General features: G+C 44.6%; 1 protein-coding gene across 11 annotated transcripts in view; it reads right to left on the reverse strand.

Annotated features, from left to right (window-relative positions):
• The window catches only part of CELF4 (CUGBP Elav-like family member 4), a 1,491,885-nt gene that overhangs the window by 157,578 nt on the left and 1,313,617 nt on the right, over positions 1–20,690 (reverse strand). The window lies entirely within an intron of this gene.

The raw sequence follows: 20,690 nt of genomic DNA on the forward strand, positions 1-20,690 counted from the left end.
AACTGGCAGTAGGTCTGGGAGTTGAGCTTCACTCCATCCTCAACCTGAAAAGGTCCCACAAGTTCATCTTTGATGATACCAGCCCATACCAGTACCCCACCTCCACCTTGCTGGCGTCTGAGTCGGAGTGGAGCTCTCTGCCCTTTACTGATCCAGCCTCTGGCCCATCCATCTGGCCCATCAAGAGTCACTCTCATTTCATCAGTCCATAAAACCTTTGAGAAATCAGTCTTAAGATACAGTCATATGAAAAAGTTTGGGCACCCCTATTAATCTTAAGCTTAATGTTTTCTAAAAATTGGTGTTTTTGCAACAGCTATTTCAGTTTGATATATGTAATAACTGTTGGACACAGTAATGTTTCTGCCTTGAAATGAGGTTTATTGTACTAACAGAAAATGTGCAATCTGCATTCAAACAAAATTTGACATGTGCATAAGTATGGGCACCTCACCAGAAAAGTGACATTAATATTTAGTAGATCCTCCTTTTGCAAAAATAACAGCCTCTAGTCGCTTCCTGTAGCTTTTAATGAGTTCCTGGATCCTGGATGAAGGTATTTTTCACCATTCCTCTTTACAAAACAATTCCAGTTCAGTTAAGTTTGATGGTCGCCGAGCATGGACAGCCCTCTTCAAATGATCCCACAGATGTTCAATGATATTCAGGTCTGGGGACTGGGATGGCCATTCCAGAACATTGTAAATGTTCCTCTGCATGAATGCCTGAGTAGATTTGGAGCGGTGTTTTGGCTCATTGTCTTGCTGAAAGATCCATCCCCTGCGTAACTTCAACTTTATCACTGATTCTTGTACATTATTGTCCATAATCTGCTGATACTGAGTGGAATCCATGCGTCCCTCAACTTTAACAAGATTCCCAGTGCTGGCATTGGCCACACAGCCCCAAAGCATGATGGAACCTCCACCAAATTTTACTGTGGGTAGCAAGTGTTTTTCTTGGAATGCTGTGTTTTTTTGCCGCCTTTTTGTATGACCAAACAACTCAATCTTGGTTTCATCAGTCCACAGGACCTTCTTGCAAAAAGAAATTGGCTTCTCCAAATGTGCTTTTGCATACCTCAGCCGACTCTGTTTGTGGCGTGCTTGCAGAAATGGCTTCTTTTGCATCACTCTCCCATACAGCTTCTCCTTGTGCAAAGTGCGTTGTATAGTTGACCAATGCACAGTGACACCATCTGCAGCAAGTTGATGCTGCAGCTCTCTGGAGGTGGTCTGAGGATTGTCCTTGACTGATCTCACCATTCTTCTTCTCTGCCTCTCTGATGTTTTTCTTGGCCTGCCACTTCTGGCCTTAACAAGAACTGTCCCTGTGTTCTTCCATTTCCTTACTATGTTCCTCACAGTGGAAACTGACAATTTAAATCTCTGAGACAGCTTTTTGTATCCTTCCCCTGAACAACTATGTTGAATAATCTTTGTTTTCAGATCATTTGACAGTTGTTTTGAGAAGCCAATGATGCCACTCTTCAGAGGAGATTCAAACAGGAGAACAACTTGCAAGTGGCCACTTTAAGTAGCTTTTCTCATGATTGCATACACCTGGCTATGAAGTTCAAAGCTCAATGAGGTTACAAAACCAAAAAAAGTGCTTTAGTAAGTCAGTAAAAAGTAGGTAGGAGTATTTAAAACAAGAAAATGATAAGGGTGCCCATACTTATGCACCTGTCAAATTTTGTTTGAATGCAGATTGCACATTTTCTGTTAGTACAATAAATATCATTTCAAGGCAGAAACATTACTGTGTCCAACAGTTATTACATATATCAAACTGAAATAGCTGTTGCAAAAACACCAATTTTTATAAAACGTTAAGCTTAAGATTAATAGGGGTGCCCAAACTTTTTCATATAACTGTATTTCTTGTCCCATTCTTGACGTTTTATCTTATGTTTCTTGTTCAAAGGTGGTCGTTTTTCAGCCTTCCTCACCTTGGCCATGTCCCTGAGTATCGCACACCTTGTGCTTTTTGATACTCCAGTAACGTTGCAGCTCTGAAATATGGCAAAACTAGTGACGAATGGCATCTTGGCAGCTTCACGCTTGATTTTCCTCAATTCATGGGCAGTTATTTTGCGCCTTTTTTGGTCAACACGCTTCTTGCGACCTTGTTGGCTATTTTCCATGAAACGCTTGATTGTTTGGTGATCACACTTCAAAAGTTTGGAAATTTCAAGACTGCTGCATCCTTCTGCAAGACATCTCACAATTTTGGACTTTTCAGAGCCCGTCAAATCTCTCTTCTGACCCATTTTGCCAAAGGAAAGGAAGTTGCCTAATAATTAAGCACACCTTATATAGGGTGTTGATGTCATTAGTCAACACCCCTCCTCATTACAGAGATGCACATCCCCAGATTTACTTAATTGGTAGTTGGCTGTCAAGCCTATGCAGCTTGGAGTAGGACAACATGTATAAAAAGTATCATGTGATCAAAATACGCATTTGCCTAATAATTCTGAACACAGTGTATAGATAATTAATTATAGGTAAAAACTTAACCTATCTAATTATAACTCTATCATCTATCTGTTATCTATTATTTATCTATTATCTATCTATTATCTATCTATCTATCTATTATCTATCTATTATCTATCTATCTATATATATATTATCTATTATTTACCATCTATTATCTATCAGCTATCTATCTAATGTATTTATCTATCTATCTATTATCTATATATCATCTATCTATTATATATCTATCTATATGTCTATCTATATAATTTATCTATCTATCTATCTATCTATCTATCTATGTATTATCTATGTATTATCTATTATCTACTATATATAGTATCTATTGTAATGTCTATCTATCTATATATAATCTATTTATCAAATAAAAATGATAGGACTCTTATTTAAAAAGAAGTAAAAACGGTATTTCTTACTTTTTATCTTTGGCAATGGGTTTTTTACAAGCTGAAACAGACATATTGCCAGAGCCAACTTGTTATGTCATGGGCTTGAAATAAAATCCATTTTTTACTTTTTGGTCCGGACTCTGAGGACTATCTATCTATTTATATATCTATCTCTATCAATCTAATATCTATCTATCTATTATCTATCATTTATCTATCTATCTATCTATCTATCTATCTATCTATTATCTATCATTTATCTATCTATCTATCTATCATCTATCTATCTATCCATGATCTATCTATCTATCTATCTATATATCTATCTATCTATCTATTATCTATCTATCATCTATCTATCTATATATTATCTATTATCTATCATCTATCTATCTATATATTATCTATTATTATCTATTATTATCTATCATCTATCTATCTATCTATCTATATATTATCTATTATTATCTATTATTATCTATCTATCTATCTATCTATCTATATATTATCTATTATTATCTATCATCTATCCTTATCTCTCTTTAAGAACACAAATTAATTCTCCAAAAACAAACTCAGTAAAACCCCCATTTTTCAGCTATCGGTAGCTGAGCTGCTTCTGGGTAAATCTGACATTAAAAGAGAATATTTCTATATTGACCAGAAATCCTAATTTTAAATTAATGAGTGACGCACGTGTTCTCCGGAGTCGCCAGGGTGCACAAGACCCATTTTTAAAGGCATTATGTTGTTATTGATCAGGCTCTTAATTGCTGCTCATCGACAAAGGAATATTTTTAATGCATACATTTCCTGCTAAGTTCCAGCCGGCCCCGTCTTAATTAGAGTGCAGCGTTCATTTAATTAACTGTGATCCACTGTGCTCTCCGCTAAGCCGGGTGTAATGACCACAGAGCTGGGGTGGGGATGTGCAGGGGATTTCAGTTCAATAGAACATTAGCGGACATTTCCTACAATTCAATTTAAAATAAATAAGTATTTTTTGGGGACTTTTTGTGACGGTTGTCTTATTTGTTGGAACATTGTGATCTCAGTTACCCGATAATAAGTCTGTTGATAATTAGTGTTTTATAAAACTGATGAAAATGCCAATCTTTCATGCCTAAAAATTATTTTTGCCAGTTAGTGACATTGCAGAAAATATAATACATTGACCTTGGATTTCCCGCGAACGCCAATAAATATATAGAAATTACATTTCAAAGACCGATATGTGCTCATATTGAGCTTTAAATGGAAGCTCAAAATTGTGGAAAGCATCACTGCATGTCATCTATGGTAGATTTATTTGCTGCAGGTTCATTGCTTCTAGTGAAAAAATGTCATGTTCCGGCTCTATATGGCGGCACATGGAGTGAGTGCCTTCAGGTGCGCAATATGAACCCTTAGTGAGCGTGCCCCCATACGGGGCATATATAGAACATTTATCATTTAATCTTTATGTATTATGAAATGGCCCTAAATTGGAAAAGTCACTTAAAAAGGATTTGCCACTTGCCATAAATATGTAATTCTTTTTAACCTGGTGTAAACGCCGCTTCTGAATCAGGTGATGTTTTTCGTCTGTTCTTGCGCCTCTCCATTTCGAGATATGGCCCTTTCTTCTCTGTATATAGATCTAGTATGCTTGGCAAAGCGGGTGTGGTCCGCAAGAAGACAACCAAGAAGTAAAGTTGATGACCACGCCCACTTTTCTAACAAGACTCGATTTACATACAGTGGGGGAAATAAGTATTTGATCCCTTGCTGTTTTTGTAAGTTTGCCCACTGACAAAGACATGAACAGTCTATAATTTTAAGGGTAGGTTAATTTTAACATTGAGAGATAGAAGATCCAAAAAAAAGCAAGAAAATCACATTGTATAAATTAGATAATTTTTTTTGCATTTTGCAGTGAGAAATAAGTATTTGATCCATCTGGCAAACAACACTTTTTACTTGGTGGCTAAACCCTTGTTGGCAAGCACAGCAGTCAGACGTTTTTTGCAGTTGATGATGAGGGTTGTGCGCATGTCGGAAGGAATTTTGGTCCACTCCTCTTTGCAGATCATCTCTAAATCATTAAGATTTTGAGGCTGTCGCTTGGCAACTCGGAGGTTCAACTCCCTCCATAAGTTTTCTATGGGATTAAGGTCTGGAGACTGGCTAGGCCACTCCATGAACTTACTGTGCTTCTTTTTGAGCCACTCCTTTGTTGCCTTGGCTGTATGTTTTGGGTCATTGTCTTGCTGGATGACCCAGCCACGACCCATCTTCAATGCTCTTACTGAGGGAAGGAGGTTGTTGGCCAAAATCTTGCGATACATGACCCAACCCATCTTCCCTTCAGTACGGTGCAGTCGTCATGACCCCTTTGCAGAAAAGCGCCCCCAAAGTATAATGTTTCCCCCACCATGCTTCACGGTTGGGATGATATTCTTAGGGTTGTACTCATCCTTCTTCTTCCTCCAAATACGGCGAGTTGAGTTAATGCCAAAGAGCTCAATTTTTGTCTCATCTGACCACAGCACCTTCTCCCAATAACTCACAGAATCATCCAGGTGTTCATTGGCAAACTTCAGACGAGCCTGCACATGTCCCTTCTTGAGCGGGGTGACATTTCCTTGGTGACCGTGGTCCCAGCTGCCTTGAGATCATTAACAAGTTCCCCCGTGTAGTTTTAGGCTGATCTCTCACCTTCTTCGTGATCAATGATACCCCACGAGGTGAGATTTTGCATGGTGCCCCAGATCTATGTCGATTGACAGTAATTTTGTATTTCTTCCATTTTCTTACTATTGCACCAACCGTCGTCTCCTTCTCACCAAGCGTCTTACTTATAGTTTTGTAGCCCATTCCAGCTTTGTGCAGGTCTATGATCTTGTCCCTGACATCCTTAGAAAGCTCTTTGGTCTTGCCCATGTTGTAGAGGTTAGAGTCTGACTGATTAATTGAGTCTGTGGACCGGAGTCTTTTATACAGGTGACTATGTAAGACAGCTGTCTTTTAATGCAGGTAACGAGTTGATTAGGAGCATCTAACTGGTCTATAGGAGCCAGAACTCATAATGGTTTGTAGAGGATCAAATACTTATTTCTCACTGCGAAATGCAAATAAATGTATCCAATTTATACAATGTGATTTTCTTGATTTTTTTGGGGATATTCTCTCTCTCAATGTTAAAATTAACCTACCCTTAAAATTATGGACTGTTCATGTCTTTGTCAGCGGGCAAACTTACAAAAACAGCAAGGGATCAAATACTTATTTCCTTCAATGTACAGAGAAGACAGGGTCCTATCTCAAGAATAGGGAGCAGCAGGAATAAAAGAAAAACAGCGCCAGATTCAGGAGAATAGCGACATTTACACCACGTTAAAAAATACATGTATACAGTAAGTGACGGATTCTCTTATAAGAGGTTGTCCCGGAGAAAAAAATGCTCTATGGTATTTAAAATGGTATGTAATGACACTAACTAATATATCTCAACATTGGGTTCAACATAAGAGAACTTACTGTGATGGCATGTGATGTGTATAAAGGGAGATGGCTGACTCGCTAATTTGAGCAGGAGAACCAGCCACCTTCTGGATGGGACAGAGTAGGGGGCTGGAATAGCTACAGAAATGAACCAGCCAGCCACCCAAGTGTCAAACCAAACGTGGCACTGGACCTGCCGAAGTGGCATCAAAGGCACCAAACCTGGGACATCACGGCAAATTTAAAGAATAAAACATATTAGTAAGTGTCTGATTCTGTTGATCATTTTCTTTAAGCTCTGGAGAGTTAGAAAGAAAAAAAACAAACTATCTTCACATAGATTGGTGAGAGAATTACAGAATTCATGGACACGTCATCAAGTATGGAGACCAGAAGAAAAAAAAAGAAGGGCGCCATAATTCACACAGGAGTTGTTATGGCCGAAAATGGATAAACAGGAAACCAAAAAAGTGAATCCAATACCAAATCAAGCCAAAACCTTTTTTATTTCCACAGCTGGACCACATGAAATTATTATCCTATTTTTGGCACAATATTAAAGAACCCAGACTGTAGAAGAAGTCAGTAATTCATGGAGGAGTGGAACCGATAGAGGACAAGAGGCAACAAGAAGATTAAACACGCCAATTAGAAACCTTATAGAGAGTCAAAAATGATTTTTTGTTCAAAAAATATACTGTATAAAATCAATTATGTTTTATATATAACCACTTTTTCATGTTTAAGGGGTTATTTTCATCTTCCTAAACAGATATTGTTGGATAGTGCTTGTAAAAACAAGCTGTAGTGCCGGCGTCCCTGCCCTCTGTTAGGCAGGGACGCTGCTCCCCTCACCGCTCTGCCCCGTGCCCGGCGTCCCTCTCCCGCTCTGCTGTCAGCGCGCGCTCCTTCCCGGCGTCCTCCTCCCGCTCTGCTCTCAGCGCGCGATCCTTCCCGGCCCCGGTGCTTAGGGCGCGCGCGCGCTCCCCTCCTCTTAAAGGGGCCGCGCGCGCCGTCCTAAGGAGTCCCCGGCCAATGGCCGGAGGACTTCATCATATATAAGGCACCTCCTCCAAAATGGAGGTGCCCGAGCAATGTTGTTTGCACCTGTGTCTCACCTGTGCTTCAGCCCTCAGGTCCCGTTGCCAGTTACCTGCCAGTTACCTGTCAGATTCCTGCCTGATTACTTGCTACCTGTCTGCTAGCCTGAGGTCCGACGGTCTGCCTTACTACTCCTGTCAGTCTGTCTAAGGACCAGCCTGCCCGCTCACCTGGGAGCGCACCTCAGCTACCTGCCTGCTTGCCTGAGGTCCGACGGTCTGCCTTATAACTCCGGTCAGTCTGTCTATGGACCAGCTTGCCCGCTCACCTGGGAGCGCTTCTCCGTTACCTGCCTGCTTGCCAGCCCGGAGGCTCCGCTGTCACGTGCTGTGACCACCAGCTACTCCAGACTCTTGCCCGCTCACCTGGGAGCGCTTCTCCGCTACCTGCCTGCTTGCCTGCCCGAAGGCTCCGCTGTCACGTGCTGTGACCACCAGCTATTCCTGAGACTCTTGCCCGCTCACCTGGGAGCGCTTCTCCGTTACCTGCCTGCTTGCCTACCTGGAGGCTCCGCCGTCACGTGCTGTGACCACCTGCTATTCCAGAGACTCTCGCTTGCTCACCTGGGAGCACACATTCTTCATCTGCCTTGCTAGCCTACCTGGAGGTTCAGCCATCACAGGTCGTACCTACCCTTTATCCAGAGACTGCCCCGATCACTTGCCGTGTCCTCCTGCCCGTACACCCAGAGACTGTCCTGGTCACCTCCTGTGACTACCTGCCTGGTCGCCACCCTCTCCTTTACAAGGACTGCCCCCTTGTATTGTAGCCCAGAGGTTCCGCCTCCCAGACCCGTTACAGTTTGCTCGGGCCATGGAACCCGGTGGCACCCAAGCTCCCTCGCTCTCGGACCTCTGTCTTGAACTGTCCCGTCAGAGGTCCCAACAGGAGTCCATCCTGGGTCACCTGCGGAATGTCAATACTCGCCTGAACACTCTGTCTGATCCACCAACAACCTCCGCCAGTGCCATATCTTGCAATCCGGCAGCTCCGCTGCCCACTAATACCATGGTATCCTACCCCGGACCCCGGCTTTCTGCACCTCCTCGCTTCGGAGGCGACTCCGTCCAGGCTCGGGGCTTCTTAAATCAGTGCACCCTGCACTTTGAACTTTTGTCCCACCAGTTTAACTCCGACCGGGCCAAAATTGCCTTCATCATGTCCCATCTCACCGGGGAGGCCCTGGCCTGGCTAAATCCTCTATGGGAGAGAGGAGACCCCCTGGTGTCCAACTTGCCTGCTTTTCTCACGGCTTTCCGGAAAGTCTTCGACGAACCCGGACGGAAGACCTCATCTGCATCATCGTTGCTACGCCTCCGTCAGGAGAGTCTCACCGTGGGCCAATATGCCATACGGTTCCGTACCCTTGCCTCGGAGCTGGCCTGGGATAACGACGCTCTGGTTTCCGTCTTCTGGGAGGGTCTGTCCGGCCGTATTAAAGATGAACTTGCCGGTCGGGACATTCCTACCACTCTCGATGACTTAATAACTCTTGCCACCCGGATTGACCTACGGTTCCAGGAGCGTGCCAGAGAGGTCACCCGTGAGAGGAGGTTACCACGTCTAGCTCCTACTTTTCAGAAACCCGTCACTCCTTCTGTCTCTAACCAGGTACACCCTCCTGAGCCTATGCAGGTCGACCAGACCAAGATGGTCAAGACCCGTCAGGACTTACGCCGTGCCGAGGGGACCTGCTTCTACTGTGGCAGTAAGGAGCACCGGATCCGTGCCTGCCCGGAGAGGTCGGGAAACGCCTGTGTCTAGGTTCGCTCAGAGAGGTCCACCTAGACAAGAATAAATCCTCTCCATCCCTGCTGTTGTCAGTTTCAATCGTCTACGGGGAGAACCGTTATTTCGAACTAGCCCAACTGGACTCTGGAGCAGCCGGGAATCTTATTTCACAGTCCCTGGTAGAGAAATACTGCATCCCCACCAAACCTCTGGCTGTACCCTTGTCTGTGGCTGCCGTGGATGGGGGGCTCTTACCACGCCCCATCCAACTCATCACCGAATCCATTACTCTGCAGGTGGGAATGCTGCATTCTGAAAGTATCTCCTTTCATGTTCTGCCTGGACTCTCTCACGCCCTCTTGCTAGGTCTGCCTTGGCTCCAGAAACATGCACCCGTGCTTGACTGGCAAACCGGAGAAGTCCTTCGCTGGGGACAAGACTGTCATAAGACCTGCCTGGTTCCCGTCCATCCCGTCCGTCCCTCTCCTACCCCAGCTAATCTACCTGGACTTCCAATTCCTTATTGGTCTTATGCTGATGTCTTTAATAAAAAGGAGGCAGAGACATTACCCCCTCATAGACCATACGACTGTCCCATCGACCTGTTACCCGGTACTACTCCTCCCCGTGGGCGTATTTATCCTTTATCCGCTGCTGAGACCCAGTCGATGTCCGAATATATTGAGGAGAATCTGGCCAGGGGATTCATCCGGAAATCTACCTCCCCGGCGGGAGCAGGCTTCTTTTTCGTCAAAAAGAAGGACGGCTCTCTCCGTCCCTGTATAGACTATAGAGGCCTAAACCAGATCACGGTGAAGAATAAGTACCCCCTTCCGCTCATTCCAGAATTATTTGATCGTCTGAGGGGGGCTAGAATCTTCACCAAACTAGACCTCCGTGGGGCGTACAACCTGGTTCGTATCCGTCAAGGGGATGAATGGAAGACGGCATTCAACACCCGGGACGGCCACTATGAATACCTGGTAATGCCCTTTGGTCTCTGTAACGCTCCTGCCGTCTTTCAAGAGTTGGTCAATGACATCTTCCGGGACCTTCTCTACTCCTGCGTAGTGGTGTACCTGGACGACATCTTGGTCTTCTCTCCGGATCTCCAGACTCACCGGAGGGACGTTCGTCAGGTCCTGCTCAGGCTCAGGCAGAATCACCTCTTCGCTAAATACGAGAAGTGCCTCTTTGAGCAGACCTCGCTTCCGTTTTTGGGCTACATTATTTCTCAGACCGGCCTACGAATGGATCCAGAGAAACTGTCTGCCATCGAGAAATGGCCCCGACCGGAGGGGTTGAAGGCCATTCAGCGGTTCCTGGGCTTCGCCAACTACCACCGCCTCTTCATACCACACTTCTCTTCCCGGACTGCCCCAATTTCCGCGCTCACCCGTAAGGGTACTAATCCCAAAGAGTGGCCGCCCGAAGCAGAAGAAGCCTTTCTTTCCTTAAAACAGGCCTTCTCTTCCGCCCCGGTGCTGCATCGCCCGGACGGCAACAAGCAGTTCTTCCTGGAAGTGGACGCCTCCTCCTCTGGAGCTGGAGCGGTACTTACTCAAAAATCTTCTTCCGGGAGGATGGTAACTTGCGGCTTCTTCTCTAAACTCTTCTCCTCCTCAGAGCGCAATTATTCCATAGGAGATCGAGAGTTATTGGCCATCAAACTGGCATTGGAGGAGTGGCGTTACCTGCTTGAGGGGGCTCTTCACCCGGTAATAATTTACACTGACCACAAGAACTTGGCTTACCTCCAGCATGCCCAGAGACTTAACCCGCGCCAAGCCCGGTGGTCCTTGTTTTTTGCTCGTTTTGATTTTGTCCTTCATTTTCGCCCGGCTGACAAAAACGTCAAGGCGGACGCCTTGTCTCGATCCTTTCTGGTATCTGATCTCGAGGAAGATCCGAAACACATCATCGATCCCGCCAGAGTAATGCAGGTGGCTCCCGTGAGTCTAAATCGTCTCCCTCCCGGAAAGACGTTCGTATCAGTACCTGATCGGGAGAAGATCCTTCACTGGGGTCACTCGTCTAAACTGGCTGGCCACGCTGGTCAGAAGAAGACCCTCCAGCTTATTTCCCGGCACTACTGGTGGCCTACCCTGCACAAGGATGTAATAGACTTTGTTTCTGCCTGTGTGTCCTGCGCCCGCAACAAGGTTCCGAGACATCTGCCAGCCGGTCGCCTCCTTCCGCTCCCAGTACCTGCTGCCCCCTGGCAGCATATTGCAATGGACTTCATAACTGACCTCCCACTCTCTGCCGGTTGTACGGTCATTTGGGTGGTCGCTGACCGCTTCTCCAAGATGGCTCATTTCGTTCCCCTGCCAGGCCTTCCGTCTGCACCCGAGCTAACTAGAGACTTTATTCGTCACATCTTCCGTCTTCATGGCCTGCCCCTCCACATCGTGTCGGATCGTGGGGTACAGTTCACCTCACGCTTCTGGAGAGCCACTTGTAAACTACTAGACGTCACCCTGGACTTCTCTTCCGCTTACCACCCACAGTCCAATGGTCAAGTGGAGCGGATCAATCAGAACCTGACCAGTTACCTCCGGCACTTCGTTAATGCCCACCATTCTGACTGGGTGGATCTCCTACCATGGGCCGAGTTCTCTTACAATAATCACGAGAGCGAATCCTCCTCCAAATCCCCGTTTTTTGTAGTCTTTGGTCAGCATCCTCGGATTCCTTTTCCTGTCTCCACCTCGGTGGACAACCCGGCTGCGGAATCTCTCGTTAGCAAATTTTCCTCCATTTGGGAGAGTACCCGATCCGCACTCCTTCAGTCGTCCGAGCGGATGAAAAGACACGCTGACAAAAAACGCCTGGATCCTCCTCAATTTCGTCCAGGAGATAAGGTCTGGCTCTCATCTAAATATGTTCGACTCAAGATACCCTCTTACAAGTTAGGGCCTCGGTTCATCGGACCTCTGGAGGTCACCAGTCAGATCAACCCGGTGGCCTATAAATTGAAACTCCCGGCCAACTTACGGATCCCTAACTCCTTCCATGTATCTCTCCTCAAACCTGTGGTACTTAACTCTTTTTCCAAGTCTACAGGTACGCCTCCTGCTCCGGTTTCTGCTGAGGACGAGTTTGAGGTAGAGAACATTCTTGCCACCAAAAGGGTAAGAGGAAAGACCTTTTTTCTGGTAGATTGGAAGGGGTTTGGTCCTGAGGAGAGAACGTGGGAGCCCCGGGAGAACATCCATGCCCCTCTCATCCTAGCTAAATTTCTGTCTGGCCTAAAAAAGGGGGGGCCTAAAGGGGGGGGTACTGTAGTGCCGGCGTCCCTGCCCTCTGTTAGGCAGGGACGCTGCTCCCCTCACCGCTCTGCCCCGTGCCCGGCGTCCCTCTCCCGCTCTGCTGTCAGCGCGCGCTCCTTCCCGGCGTCCTCCTCCCGCTCTGCTCTCAGCGCGCGCTCCTTCCCGGCCCCGGTGCTTAGGGCGCGCGCGCGCGCACTCCCCTCCTCTTAAAGGGGCCGCGCGCGCCGTCCTAAGGAGTCCCCGGCCAATGGCCGGAGGACTTCATCATATATAAGGCACCTCCTCCAAAATGGAGGTGCCCGAGCAATGTTGTTTGCACCTGTGTCTCACCTGTGCTTCAGCCCTCAGGTCCCGTTGCCAGTTACCTGCCAGTTACCTGTCAGATTCCTGCCTGATTACTTGCTACCTGTCTGCTAGCCTGAGGTCCGACGGTCTGCCTTACTACTCCTGTCAGTCTGTCTAAGGACCAGCCTGCCCGCTCACCTGGGAGCGCACCTCAGCTACCTGCCTGCTTGCCTGAGGTCCGACGGTCTGCCTTATAACTCCGGTCAGTCTGTCTATGGACCAGCTTGCCCGCTCACCTGGGAGCGCTTCTCCGTTACCTGCCTGCTTGCCAGCCCGGAGGCTCCGCTGTCACGTGCTGTGACCACCAGCTACTCCAGACTCTTGCCCGCTCACCTGGGAGCGCTTCTCCGCTACCTGCCTGCTTGCCTGCCCGAAGGCTCCGCTGTCACGTGCTGTGACCACCAGCTATTCCTGAGACTCTTGCCCGCTCACCTGGGAGCGCTTCTCCGTTACATGCCTGCTTGCCTACCTGGAGGCTCCGCCGTCACGTGCTGTGACCACCTGCTATTCCAGAGACTCTCGCTTGCTCACCTGGGAGCACACATTCTTCATCTGCCTTGCTAGCCTACCTGGAGGTTCAGCCATCACAGGTCGTACCTACCCTTTATCCAGAGACTGCCCCGATCACTTGCCGTGTCCTCCTGCCCGTACACCCAGAGACTGTCCTGGTCACCTCCTGTGACTACCTGCCTGGTCGCCACCCGCTCCTTTACAAGGACTGCCCCCTTGTATTGTAGCCCAGAGGTTCCGCCTCCCAGACCCGTTACACAAGCACTTTTGCAATTTACTGCTTTTTAAAATTTGCAGCCGTTCTTGAGATATTAACACTTTTCTTTTCCGCTCGTTACCATGGAGACCGACCACCGCTGCTTTCTAGCTTATAGGCACTGCGCTGAAGCTGGCCCAGGTTAGGAGGTAGCAGCACGCTCCAGTGATCCTGTCCAGCTTCAAAATAAGCGCTTACAGGTTCAATATAAAAGAGCGTGTAAGAGCTGTGCATGTTCTGCTGTCTAGCAGCGGTGGTCGGTCTCCAAGGCAATGAGCTGTGAGCAAAAGAAAAGTGTTAATATCTCAAGAACGGTTGAAAATATTAATAAGCAGCAAATTGCAAAATTGCTTGTATTCACGAGCCCTATCCAACAATATCCATTTCTGAAGATGTGAATAATTGGCCACCATTGTGGGTCCCATAATTAAGATATATTTTTAGGCATTTTACACATTTTAGAAAAAAATTTCATACTTTTTAAAATATTTTATGACTTCATATATTCAGTGTTGCCTTTGCAGGGACAATGGACTCCACCAGTGATATACTGAACCTACCAAAAAAGTACCAATTGGTTATGTCAATGCCACAGCTATCACTAAATGCTGCTCCCTACCTGTACATAGGGAATCTTGTTTTCACCATTCTCTTGTATTATTCCACTTTTAAATCCACATTAATTGAATCCCTATTGAATCCCTCATCAGATATAAACCAATTACCAAATCCCAGGGGGTTGAGCTGTATCAAACCAGGGGGTGATGTGGGACGAGGAGGGGAGAACTGCCGTATACATCAGGACCGCTGCGGCGTATTGAGAGCTGATAACAGCCTTTGCACATTACATATAATCGCCACTAAGTGCTTCTTCCCTGATAATTTAATGAAAACCCTGATAATTTTAAATGTCCTCAATGTCCTTGTACCTGTTTAGCGCAAGATTCAATCCGGTAGATGAGGTTTTAATGATCACACCGACTATCTGTAATTGTTGTGTAATTGGGCAATACAATTTCTACAAAAAAAAGAAGAAACTGACAACACATCACACGTAGACTACCAGTAATTAATATTCTGCCTCCATCCAGGACGGAGAGAAAAAGTCAAATGAAGATCAGTGGATTCTGTCTGCAAATAGGAGAACTCAAGAAGTGGGAATACCAATAGTTGTCCTACTAATGCCCCTTATACAGTGGTGACCGCCGATAGAAGATGGACAGAGAGGTATATATAGATCATAGATACTGCATATAGATATATAGATAGATAGATAATAGATAGATAGATAGATAGATAATAGATAGATAGATAATAGATAGATGATAGATAGATGATAGATAATAGATGATAGATAGATAATAGATAGATAGATAATAGATAGATAGATAGATAGATAGATAATAAATAGATGATAGACATATAGAGAGATTATAGATAGATGACAGATAGATAGATAATAGATAGATGATAGATAGATAATAGATAGATAAATTATATAGAGATAATAGATAATAGATAGATAATAAATAGATAGATGATAGATAGATCGATAGATAATAGACAGATGATTGATAGATATAAGATAGATAATAGATAGATAGATAGATAATAGATAAATAATAGATTATAGATGATACATAATAGATAAGTAATAGATAATAGATAGATAATAGATAAATAGATATATAATAGATAGATAATCTATAAATAATAGATAGATAATAGATAATAGATAGATAATGAATAGATAGATAGATAGATAATAGATAGATAATAGATAGATAGATAGATAATAGATAGATAATAGATAGATAATGAATAGATAGATAGATAATAGATAGATGATAGATAGATAGATAGATAGATAATAGATAGATAGATAATAGTGTTATGACTGCACAAACATATGCATATGGGTAATGAACAAGGGGTACAAATACCTGAACCTGACAGATCCCTGTTCAGACTGGTAAAAGCCCTACTCTGACCCTGGTCAGTCCCTACAACCTAAGATAACGCAATAGCGCCCCCACTCAACGCTGGCTCACCCTGAATGCCCCTAACAGATCCTAGTATTATTATGCCTGTGTAGCAACTCACTCAGGAATATAGGTTATACACTAAAAACTGCAACTGACCCTGCCGGTTCCTGTACAGACTAGATATCCTGACTCCGCAGTCCCTAGTAGTGCCTGGTTTTAATATTAACTACCATCAGGCAAACAATAATTCACAAACTCATAATTTTATGAAATATACTCAGCAAAATTTTTATTAATGACAAATTATTACACACCTTGTACCAACTACAGATAAATTCCCATAAAAATCCTTTAAAACCCTATTAAAAACACACAAAAATAGGGCAGGTTGTTCATAAAGATGGTGTACATAATATGTAGGGTGAATATTTATAATGCATAAATATCACATATAGGGCTCATAAAGGTAAATGCTTGATTCATGTATAATACCCAAGAGATATATAATCAATAGTAAAGTGCAAGTGCAATTATAAATGAGCAATACATTTATAGAGTGTCAAGTAAGTATATCATATATATCCATGTATGCCAAATCTTCCTAACAATACATATCTGATGTCAGGTAGGTATATCACGGCAATAGAAATAACAATAATCAAGTTGATTTTATAAATGTTCAAACACCTGAACAATAGTGGAAGTAGTCCACATCATTATACCAATATGTTAAATCTGATTTTCCATCCCATCAAGATTCTAAAAATCATGATATTAGTTATACACACCCTGTGCCATTGCAATGTAATAGCAGCTTGCCACAAATCCCCTACGTGCGTTTCGGTGCTAAGCGTTCGTCAGGGTGTCAAAGTAGTGCCTGGGCCTGGGGGTGCAGAGATAGACCTAAGCACAGACTAGGAGATGGCAACTCTGGCCTACACTGCCTAAAAATCCCTCGAGTTGCATCACCTTCCTCCTAGAAAACCAGAGGGCAGAACAGAATGTGAATTACTTACAAGAAGAAAAGTGTGATGAACATGGGAAAGATCCCAGAGTGAGTAAAGTAAATAATGAAATAACAAACAAAGAATAAAGCAAGTACTGTTAACAAATATACTGCATACTTCCAAATGATAAACAGAAGATAGGTGCAAAGTAAAGCAAAGAAACAATAAAGCGAAAACCGTTAGCTAGAATGTCACAGATTGGAATCTCCAAACATCAACAGAATGTCAGAACATCCAAACGAATCTATCGCCAGCAGGAAACGCCAGCAGGGGGAGAGAATATAAAGCTGCACCCGAAAGGTGATAGGCACACAAATGAAAAACACCTGTGAAAAACTAAACAGAATGCAGCCAGAAAAGCAGAACCCAAACACCCTGAGAAAAGGTGTGTGTCCTGTGGCTCAGTAGAAAGAGAGGCCGACCCCAGAACACAAACTCAAGGGATCGAATCCAGGAGCATGACACATAGAGAGATATATAATAGATAGATAGATGTGAGATTACAACTGCACACGCTTAAGGGTTCTGCGCAAGGGCACGAAAAGTAACAGTGTCATGATGTCATAATGTGCACCCGGACATTGTGGACATGTGCGCAGAAATGTCCTGGGACAACGCGAGCGATCAGAAGATGAGGTGGCAACTGAATGGGTGACGTTGATGAGCGGAGGGGCCGGAAAGGTGAGTATAACCATTTTTTTTTTTCTTTTACATCCTTCATTTTTTACACTCTGGGGTCTGGAGAGAGACCCCAGACCATAATAAGGGACAGTATGTTCGTGGAGAATAACTTCTCTACAAATCAATTTTCTTGTGAAAATCCGTGTGGACAGGGCAATTGTATTTTGCCTGATCCGCTCATCTCTACTGTTAACAGTCTCTATGTTAATGCACAATGTTAGGAATATTCGTAGTGTGAGTCTTCCTTTCTGCGGGGGGCACTTTCTCAGGACCCCCTATTTGCAGAGGCTACTGTGGCTATGGTAAACCTGGGTGAACAGGCCCGGGTCACATAATGGTCACACTCCAATTAATTGCTCTTTTTTTCTCACACATGACCTCCTTATAGTGGATATTAAATGCCAAAAAGTCCCCTGCAGGGAATAAACCGAGGCGGAAACAAAGAAAATCCAGATGTGGACCTGGGGAGCAAAACTGATAACCCTCTGCGCCGCGCCATTATTGTCATCTGCTATAATGGGTTAATTTGCCTTTTTGACGATTTCCTACAGTAGCTGAAAAGCTCATTTCCTAAGTTGTCAGCAGCAGAAAATTGAGTTGTTGAGCACACCTACGTGTGACAGGTTGCTTTTCCAGTTTCCTTCTCACCTATTGATATTCAATTACACAGCATGGGCCTGCCTGTACTGGAGGCCTCACCAACACCATACAGAAAGAAACACAAGAGCAGCAATCATAGAGAGAAACCTGCAGATCTCCAATATATAACTTCATAGTAAGCTATTATATAAACATATGGAAGAACTACATGACTCAGCAGGCTCTGAGAGCCATTGTCATTGTTCAAGTATGCCACTATAGCTAAAAGACACAATTTTCTAAATCAGACTCAACCTCTGATGTCTATATTGCACAACAGAAATAATCTACACAAAAAGTCTCTGCACCCTGATCCTGGATTACATCCTGCATTATACTCCAGAGCTGCACTCACTATTCTGCTGGTGCAGTCATTGTGTACATACATTACATTACTGATCCTGAGTTACATCCTGTATTATACTCCAGAGCTGCACTCACTATTCTGCTTGTGCAGTCACTGTGTACATACATGACATTACTTATCCTGTACTGATCCTGAGTTACATCCTGTATTATACTCCAGAGCTGCACTCACTATTCTGCTGGTGCAGCCATTGTGTACATACATTACATTACTGATCCTGAGTTACATCCTGTATTATACTCCAGAGCTGCACTCACTATTCTGCTTGTGCAGTCACTGTGTACATACATGACATTACTTATCCTGTACTGATCCTGAGTTACATCCTGTATTATACTCCAGAGCTGCACTCACTATTCTGCTGGTGCAGTCACTGTGTACATACATGAAATTACTTATCCTGTACTGATCCTGAGTTACATCCTGTATTATACTCCAGAGCTGCACTCACCGTTCTGCTGGTGCAGTCACTGTGTACATGCATTACATTGCTGATCCTGTATTGATCCTGAGTTACATCCTGTATTATACCCCAGAGCTGCACTCACTATTCTGCTGGTGCAATCACTGTGTACATACATTACATTACTGATCCTGTACTGATCCTGAGTTACATCCTGTATTACACTCCAGAGCTGCACTCACTATTCTGTTGGTGCAGTGACTGTGTACATACATTACATTACTGATCCTGTACTGATCCTGAGTTACATCCTGTATTATACTCCAGAGCTGCACTCACTATTCTGCTGGTACAGTCACTGTGTACATACAGTACATTACTGATCCTGTACTGATCCTGAGTTACAGCCTGTATTACACTCCAGAGCTGCACTCACTATTCTGCTTGTGCAGTCACTGTGTACATACATTACATTACTTATCCTGTACTGATCCTGAGTTACATCCTGAATTATACTCCAGAGCTGCACTCACTATTCTGCTGGTGCAGTCACTGTGTACATACATTACATTACTGATCCTGTATTGATCCTGAGTTACATCCTGTATTATACCCCAGAGCTGCACTCACTATTCTGCTGGTGCAATCACTGTGTACATACATTACATTACTTATCCTGTACTGATCCTGAGTTACATCCTGTATTACACTCCAGAGCTGCACTCACTATTCTGCTGGTGCAGTCACTGTGTACATACATTACATTACTGATCCTGTACTGATCCTGAGTTACATCCTGTATTATACTCCAGAGCTGCACTCACTATTCTGCTGGTGCAGTCATTGTGTACATACATTACATTACTTATCCTGTACTGATCCTGAGTTACATCCTGTATTATACTCCAGAGCTGCACTCACTATTCTGCTCATGCAGTTGTAACACAAGTACTTTAGATGCAGTGACACAGAAACACAGAGCAGCCAATACGGGGTTAATAAACAGGGGAATTTTATAATAGCAGGGTAAATCTCCACGCAGGGAGTATCAGGGGAAAATATGGGGGAAAACAAGGGAAGTAGCAGGTAGAAGTCTTTAACTGACAGTTCACGGTTTAACTAGATATAGCAGAGTCGAACCGGTTGTAAACGTCAGTTTTTACACTTAGCTGACTCTTTTCCTCCACAAGGCAGTTGCCAGCTGAGGCCGGTGTTGATTTCTTCAGGCTTCCCCGCCCAAACAATGCTCCGTCTTCTGGCGGCAGCGGGCAGTCTCCGGTTTTACCCGCTGAGCCCCTAGTCCATAACACGGCACCTCACGTGCTCGGCTCCACCGACCCTGCGTCTCTTCTCTAGTCGGCTTGACTCCTCCGGTCCACTGCACTCGGCTCTTGCTCCCAGTCCTGGAGCCAGGAGCCTGGACCCTCTCACACTGCTCTGCTGAACAGGACCCAGCTCCACTTTCCCGCGCAAACGTCCTCGTCTCTTCCTTTCTCTACCCACGCCACCAGTCTCTCGGTCACCTGACCTCCCAGCTCTCACTCTGGACACGCCCCCAGCTTCCCAGTCACCTGACTCCTGTGCTCGCAGTCTGTCTTCCCCCTGCAACCAGAGGATCGGCCCCGGCAGTTCCAGATCCCTTGCTCTGACGGTACTTACACCTCGATCTTCTCCCTTACACAGTCACTGTGTACATACATTACATTACTTATCCTGTACTGATCCTGAGTTACATCCTGTATTATACTCCAGAGCTGCACTCACTATTCTGCTGGTGGTGTCACTGTGTACATACATTACGTTACTTATCCTGTACTGATCCTGAGTTACATCCTGTATTATACTCCAGAGCAGCACTCACTATTCTGCTGGTGGTGTCACTGTGTACATACATTACATTACTTATCCTGTACTGATCCTGAGTTACATCCTGTATTATACTCCAGATCTGCACTCACTATTCTGCTGGTGCAGTCACTGTGTACATACATTACATTACTGATCCTGAGTTACATCC

This window comes from Phyllobates terribilis, unplaced genomic scaffold (assembly GCF_046119375.1).
Source record: "Phyllobates terribilis strain yellow unplaced genomic scaffold, ASM4611937v1 Scaffold_1__5_contigs__length_1240528914, whole genome shotgun sequence".
NCBI classification, from domain to species: Eukaryota; Metazoa; Chordata; class Amphibia; order Anura; family Dendrobatidae; genus Phyllobates; species Phyllobates terribilis.